The following is a 9,434-nucleotide window of genomic DNA, read 5'->3' as shown; positions in this document are numbered from 1 at the left end:
CGAGGCATGATAATCATAAGACAATGAAGAAACATACTTTATTAAATAAGTTTAAGTGATTACATTACAAAACCAACTGTAAGCAAAATACAACTGTTCTCAAACTATAAACCAACTGAAAGGAACTGTCCTAACAAACACAGCGGAAGACTAAGACTCTGATATGTGATGACTCCATCCCCAGCTAGATCCCACGCGTATCCAAGATATACCTGCCAAGCAACTGCTCACCACCCCCGAATGGATCACCACAGTTTTTAAAACATTTAAACGGGTCAAGACTAATCACACAACTCAATATACATCAACAATAAGATAAACAGACAGTGAATGTCACACACACACACACACCACCAACCAATTCCCATCATCTCAATATCGATCGTCCACCGACCAGCCGCCATGGGGGACCGCCGTTCTCCCACCTAAGCCCCGCTCATCATACGAGCGATAACCCTGTCCATTAATGTGCACATCCCCTTTCGTGGCGGGTTCCACGAAGGGCGAAACTAGGGCGTGAGATCACTCCCGCAAGTGACCCCACTCAGCCGAGAACGCATCTCGAGAACCATCAACAAACACAACCACAATCACAATCACAATCACAATCATCATATCAAACAACTAACTACAGCACATCACCAATATCCCATTATGGGACTAATACTGAGTAGGAAATCCTACCTGGAAAGCACAACACGCAGACGGTATCTACAGCTGTATCAAAACGGCTCCTCTACGAATTCTCCTCCTATCATACAACACATAGATGCTACCATTCAAATACTACTCATAAAAACCCCCAATTCCTAAATTAGGGTTTCATCAATCTTAACAAAACATTATAGAAATTATATTAAAAGCTTACCCTCGACGCAAGGAATCCAACGACACGAACTACGATACGAACCGACCGTCCAACTCCGGAATTGTCAAGAACGCGATTAGGAAGAAGAACTAGTTGCTTTCTCTCTTAAACAGGTTTTAGGTTTTGTAAAAAGTGATTTAAAACAATGACGAATATGTTTAAATACCTTAATCGCGTAATTAACAAAACCCGAGAAAACTCCCCCGTAAAACCGGACACTCGATCGAGTACCCAAGGTACTCGATCGAGTACCCCCCTACTCGATCGAGTGCCCCAGCTACTCGATCGAGTACCCAACAGGTCAGAAACTATTTTATTCCGCAACTTGCCCATACTCGACAGAGTAAGGGCTACTCGATAGAGTACCTAAAGACTTATAAATACGGAGTATTACAGTCTTCCCTCCTTAAAAAGAACTTCGTCCCCGAAGTTCAACCCATACATAAAAACAACCATACTAACTCGACCAAGACACAACAACATAACTAAGAACTCAAGAACTCGATCAAACAGAAAACATGAACTTTTAACACCCACTCCACCAACTATGTTTACTTCCCTAACATGACTCACGATATCGTATCCACCACATGTATATCTCTCACGACACTAACTCCATACATAACCAACTACCGTCCTCTAACGCTGCTAGCTCCATAATATCATCCACTATCAAATCCAAAATCAAGACACTCATAGACATCAAACGGAATGTTACATTCTACCACCCTTAAAAGGAACTTCGTCCTCGAAGTTTACTCACGCTCATAATCTCATCATCCAATCACAACACTACCGAGGTATTCTCGCATTCCTAACATCAAACTACTACAAGCACGTCCGTGACCTTTTAACACTATCAACCACAACATATACAAATCAATATCTTATGCTACACCAACATTCTACTTCCAAATATACTGCCATATGAACAACCATCAAAATGTCTTTTATCGCATCCTACTCCTCTTAAGATAAATGTTACGTCCTCGTAACCTACTAATACTATATCCTTAGTTATATCTTCTCATTATTCTCATCATCATCACATGTCATAGATAATCACCTATACTCTAAACACTCGCCTTGCATGTATCCAAGGCTCTCTTACTTAAACAATTCTCATACTTCAATTCACTCGTCACACCACCTAACCTATACCTCAAAATCTTTATCTTAACCCAAAACTTCAACTTTTCCACATTACCGCAACATGACATACCTCTCTATATAAACTATATGAAACTCCCGTCATCAAAAGCATAACTCACGATCCACACTTGTTACGTGCACTCATTCCGCACCCTCAAGTTCTTTCCTTCATTACCGCAAAACTCATACATAACTTAATATGACACTAATTCCCCCAACACCCTACACTCACTGTCCCAACAAAAGATTATGAACTCCCTGCCGCCTTCAGATCATTACAACACATGTTCCACGAATCATTTTCCATTACCATGTCTACTAAAGCCTTATCTAGAACAAGATCAAAATTACTGTAACAACCTCTCACAACCGTATCCCATCAATAGAACATCACTATACCATGACAACAACGAAAACATATTCAACTCTATTGCATATCATACTCTACCTCATTCTTAACTTAAACTCGGTAAAGAAAACATCAATAAGCAAGACAACCGTCTATATGTTCAACCAAAACTCACAAAGAACAACAAAGAAACAAAACAACAATCTATGTATAATGGTATGCACTTTCGAAAACTCGTATCATAATCATCCCGCCGACTCCACCACAACCGGTGACGGCATCACAACACCGCCACCAACAGGCACACCGTAGTGCGAAAATACCCGCATCACAACACTAAATATCGTGCCCGGATCACCACCCGAGGCACCACAACCACATCGATAGACATCACAACACACACAATCCCATAAACACCGACTCAAAGATAACTTCTCGACAAGAAAACTTACTCAAATCTACTTTATTAAGTCACCACGCAACATATTATATGGATACACAGATAAGCATCTCATGAGCATCATCTCTACCATTTCACGGAATACACATGTGTTATTAATACACATAAAATTATAACTAGCCATGTCAATTAATCAAATTATTACCGTTTTGTATATCATTCAATTAAATTACCGTGTCCAACATATATATTACAGAACATTCATAAAACAACTTTATAATTATCACACCATACCACTTCTTGTGAGGTCAGAACCTCACCCAAACATTTACACATATCATAGACCCGTAATCACAACCAACTAGTCAATCCTGATCACGTAAGTTACCACTCAACATAGGTTACCAGTCGCCCGAGCTTAACTCGTATACACCTCATAACATATTCTCCCTTTCGCATATCCATCACCCTCTGCCAAATGTAGCCACACCATTAATACTCAACTACTAACAACCGCCTCATATAACCACATCTTATACTCTTTCATAATCGTACTTATCAACTGTCTCTCGCAAAATCAACCTCTTTAGAATTGTTACCTTTCTAATATACCATTACCCTTAACCACTAGTCACAAACCATAACACTACCGCTGTCCGGACATCAAACCTCTTACACTCATCTCTAAACATCACGATTTGTTTCCTATCTTTGGTTGACATCCCAAATAACGAACATCCAATCCATTAACAAAATTACCTCAACATTCTTCCCAATACTATCCTTAATTGTATCATCATCTAATTCTCCACCAAAAATCTCGTATCGTGCAAATACTCCACCAACTTCGTACTCCCTTAATTCCTCGAAACTCATGATTAATCATGTTGTCCCGAAACTTCTGTATAACTATTAACTTACTTACCCTTGATAGTATCATACATCTCGACGATTCCTTACTTTATGTCACATAACTCCGGTGAACTTTTTCTCAACTTACTTTTATCCTTCTTTTCTCGTTATACTCAAAAATATCATTAATAGCTCAGCTCCTTATTACTTCTATCTAACTCTTTAGTGCTCCGATTACCTTTTCATTGCTCCAAAACTCAAACCCCATTATTTCATATCGATATCATCTCACTCTTTCTTACCATAAATATTATTTTATTATGCCATTAATCACCCTTGCCTCTAGTTTATCCATAAAATCAACGTTCACTGTTCTAACAATTGCATCTCCTTTGTACCTCTCTAGAAATCAGAATTCCTTTTGTACCATTAATTGCCCAAGGAAATCACACAGTAGTTTCCTCTCTTAAAAAGCCAAATCTCCACCCCGCGACATGACTCCACAAAGTTCACTATATACCACTCTTCTCAACCCCTTTAAAACGAACTTTCATTATGTATATTCTTAACCCACACGGCTCTTAACTACCTCCCTCCATAATTCTTTACACATCTCAAGTTGTCACTATCCATATCCTTACTCTCAATCCTTTCGTTCTCACGTTCCTTAGACTCACATCATCCATTGCCCACATTCACTTACTTTTACGTTACTCAACACACACTCATATCACTCATCTCATTTCATCTCAGAAAACATGCTCTATGTCTCAATTAAGCCATAACAATCTTCCTTTTCTTTTTCCACTATCTATTACAACCACGTATAACTCATGTCCTCCCACCGAACTCATACTCACCACAGGTGTCACTCACTACACCACAAGATTGGGTAACTTACGCGTCAAGACCAACATACATGTAAAACAATGCATAAAGAAGCAAAATAATAACTTTGAATTAAACATAGTATGCAACGAAGTCAAAAGATAAGCATATGACCCAAAACAAGGGTCACTAGATCGATCAGAAGCCACTCGATCGAGTAAGGGACTTACTCGATCGAGTAGGTCAAGATCAGAAGCACGTAAAACAAATCACCAGGGCTACTCGATCGAGTAACTAACGTACTCGATCGAGTGCCCCTTACTCGATCGAGTACCGAGGATACTCGATCGAGTACCCCAATTCTCAGACTTGTCCAATTTTCGTAAAACAGTCATAACTCACTCATTTCTTGGTCGTTTTGGGCGTGTGACCTATCGTTAGAATCGTAAAAGGACAAGCTATCACCTCCAATTGGAATCACATCAAAATCATTTATGAATCTCAAGTTATAACAGTTTAAAGACAACCTCTTTATAATCGAAAAACACAACTACTTGATTTTACTTCCAAACAACTTAAACAACAACCAAGCAAGCAAAACCAGTCCAAAACTCATAAAACCAGTATTCATAATCATATGTTACTATTTTCAAAAGCCAAACAACAACATTCATCATGCACATAACTTATCTAACTTGCCAATTATGACTTACCCACATGTTTTTATTCTATCACTTTTCGTAAACAAAATCACAAATACATGACATCAAGTCCCCTATTCACATGTTACTACCACGATGATTCATCTTTTCCACTAATTCATCCATCATACCACATATTTATCCACCATATTCGTTCAACATATTCACTCAAAGACATGTTCAATTCACACTCCCAACCTTCGTATTTTTATCAAGACGACAACAACAACATGTAGACTTACACATCGCTTTATATATATATATATATAGACAAAACACTTTTCCCTTACATAACTATAACATGCCAAATTACATGTATCAATCATTATACTTTCATGCTTTACAATCCACCAACATATAATTCACGTCATCATCATCAATTCATGCAACATACTACTACATAGATACACACAAAGACACAATATGCACATAACGATCCCGACACTTATCCCATGGTGACCGGTTCAAAATTGTAGGGCGAGTTCGCGACTTTAGGACGTCTCCCAAGTCTTTGCATTAGCTCCTACAACCTTTACCCCGGGTTCATTTTAATTGACTCCCTATGTTCATTAAGTTCATTGGTTACAGGTTTTGGATCGTCGCTCGATACCATTTGTAACACCCCATACTCCAAGTGCCTTACCGGGACCACTCAGGTATAAGGATGCCACCATCTCGGTTACCCGAGGCATGATAATCATAAGACAATGAAGAAACATACTTTATTAAATAAGTTTAAGTGATTATATTACAAAACCAACTGTAAGCAAAATACAACTGTTCTCAAACTATAAACCAACTGAAAGGAACTGTCCTAACAAACACAACGGAAGACTAAGACTACGATATGTGATGACTCCATCCCCCAGACTAGATCCCACGCGTATCCAAGATATACCGCTGCAATCGCTCACCACCCCGAATGGATCACCACGCTTTTAAAACATTTAAACGGGTCGACTAATCACACAACTCAATATACATCAACAATAAGATAAACAGACAATTGAATGTCACACACACACACACACACCACCAACCAATTCCCATCATCTCAATATCGATCGTCCACTTTGGACTGACCGCCAAAGTGAGGGACCGCAGCCGTTCCCACCTAAGCCCCGCTCATCATACGAGCGATAACCCCGTCCCATTAATGTGCACATCCCCTTTCGTGGCGGGTTCCACGAAGGGCGAAACTAGGGCGTGAGATCACTCCCGCAAGTGACCCCACTCAGCCGAGAACGCATCTCGAGAACCATCAACAAACACAACCACAATCACAATCACAATCACAATCATCATATCAAACAACTAACTACAAAGACATCACCAATATCCCATTATGGGACTAATGCGAGTAGGAAATCCTACCGGAAAGCACAACACGCAGACGGTATCTACAGCTGTATCAAAACGGCTCCTCTACGAATTCTCCTCCTATCATACAACACATAGATGCTACCATTCAAATACTACTCCTAAAAACCCCCAATTCCTAAATTAGGGTTTCATCAATCTTAACAAAACATTATAGAAATTATATTAAAAGCTTACCCTCGACGCAAGGAATCCAACGACACGAACTACGATACGAACCGACCGTCTGAACTCCGGGAATTGTCAAGAACGCGATTAGGAAGAAGAACTAGTTGCTTTCTCTCTTAAACAGGTTTTAGGTTTTGTAAAAAGTGATTTAAAACAATGACGAATATGTTTAAATACCTTAATCGCGTAATTAACAAAACCCGAGAAAACTCCCCCGTAAAACCGGACACTCGATCGAGTACCCAAGGCACTCGATCGAGTACCCCCCTACTCGATCGAGTGCCCCAGCTACTCGATCGAGTACCCAACAGGTCAGAAACTATTTTATTCCGCAACTTGCCCATACTCGACAGAGTAAGGGCTACTCGATAGAGTACCTAAAGACTTATAAATACGGAGTATTACAAAGAGTTCGTAAAACAGTGTCTAAAGTTTAACAAAAAGCTAAAGAAAAATAAAAAGTTCAACAAAAGTTCAATAAAATAGTCCGGGCTGCCTCCCGCAGAGCGCTGGTTTAAGAGGTCCCGCACGACCTTTCTGGCATCAATTAACTGGCGCGTCTAGCTCGTCAAAGTACAAGACTTCAACACGATTGCCTGCTTCATTTGCCTCGTGATAATGCTTCACATATTGGCCATTCACCTTGAACCTATGACCTTTGGAATCTTCGAGCTCCACGGATCCAAATTTGGTAACAGCTGTCACCGTATAAGGACCACTCCACCTGGACTTCAGCTTGCCAGGAAACAATCTCAATCGGGCATTAAACAGCAGCACTTTTTGCCCAACGTGGAACTCCCGAGGTAGGATTCTCTTGTCATGCCATCTCTTCGTCTTTTCTTTATAAATGCGCGAGCTATCATAGGCATTAAGCCTAACTTCTTCCAACTCATCTAGCTGCAAAAGACGATTCTGACCACACAACTTAGAATCAAAGTTAAGCTTACGAATTGCCCAAGAAGCCTTACATTACAATTCAACAGGTAAGTGACATGATTTCCCATAAACTAACCTATAAGGTGATGCACCAATTGGTGTCTTAAATGCAGTTCTGTAGGCCCATAATGTGTCCTCTAACTTAAGACTCCAATCCTTCCGTGATTTAGAAACTACCTTAGAAAAGATCTCTTTCAACTCGCGGTTAGAGACCTCAACCTGACCACTAGTTTGGGGATGATACCCCAAACCTCGCCGGTGTTGGACACCAACTTTAGACAGAATATAAGTTAGTTTCTTTTCCTTAAAGTGCATTCTCTCATCACTATTGACGACCCTAGGGACACCAAATCGGGGGAATATGACCTTTTTGAACATTTTTATCACGGTCTTGGCATCACAATGGGGTGAAGCAATTGCTTCAACCCATTTGGACACATAATCTACAGCCACTAAGATGTACCTGTTACCTTTACTAGACGGGAACGGTCCTTGGAAATCAATGCCCCAGACATCGAAAACTTCAACCTCTAAGATGCCGTTTTGTGGCATCTCATGTCTCTTTGAAATGTTCCCTGATCGTTGGCAAGCATCACAAGCTGAAACAAAAGACTTAGCATCAGCAAACAAAGAAGGCCAGGAAAAACCAGACTGAAGTACCTTAGCCACGGTACGCGATGGACCATGGTGACCACCATAGGAAGAGGAGTGACAGCCTTCTAGGACTACTTTGGCCTCCCACTGCAGAATACACCGTTTGTAGAGACCGTCTGCACATTCCTAAACAAATAAGGATCATCCCAGAAATACTGCTTGGCGTTATACAGAAAACGCTTCCTCTGCTGATGAGAAAGGTCAGGCGGCAGCTTGCCATTGACAACGAAATTAGCTATATCTGCATACCAAGGTTCTTGGTCAACAATAGACGATATAAGAGCAATTAAAGTATCGTCAGGGAAAGAGTCATCAATAGGTAAAGAATCTTCCCCTTCTTGTCGCATCAGTCGCGACAAGTGATCAGCTACAACGTTCTCAGCTCCTTTCTTATCCTTGATCTGCAAATCAAACTCCTGAAGAAGGAGTATCCATCTCAATAGCCGTGGTTTAGCCTCCTTCTTAGCAAGAAGATGCCTCAAAGCTGCATGGTTAGTAAAAACAGTAACTTCTGACCCAACTAAATAAGAACGAAACTTCTCTAAGGCATAGACTATAGCTAGCAGCTCCTTTTCGGTGGTAGTGTACTTCACTTGAGCCTCATCCAGAGTTCGGCTCGCATAGTAAATCGCGTTCAAAGCTTTGTCTTTCCTCTGGCCTAGCACCGCTCCTAGTGCATAGTCACTGGCATCACACATTATCTCAAACGGCAAGTCCCAGTCGGGAGGCTGTATGATCGGCGCAGAGACTAAAGCCTGCTTTAACCTGTGAAAAGCAGAAAGACACTCATCAGTAAACACAAAAGGAGCATCCTTAAGTAGCAGCTGTGTAAGTGGTTTAGCAATTTTTGGGAAGTCCTTCATAAACCGGCGATAAAAGCCGGCGTGACCAAGGAAACTCCTCACCCCCTTAACATTAACAGGAGGTGGTAATTGCTGAATCACTTCCACCTTTGCTTTATCAACTTCTATTCCCCTATCAGAAACTAAGTGCCCTAAGCCAACTCCCTCGTTGACCATGAAGTGGCACTTCTCCCAATTAAGCACAAGATTAACCTTAATGCAGTGCTGCAACACTTTATCAAGGTTAGACAGACAGTTAGAAAAATCACTTCCATAAACACTGAAATCGTCCATGAAAACTTCC

This window comes from Silene latifolia, chromosome Y, assembly GCF_048544455.1.
Source record: "Silene latifolia isolate original U9 population chromosome Y, ASM4854445v1, whole genome shotgun sequence".
NCBI lineage: Eukaryota > Viridiplantae > Streptophyta > Magnoliopsida > Caryophyllales > Caryophyllaceae > Silene > Silene latifolia.
This window is presented reverse-complemented; position numbering follows the sequence as displayed.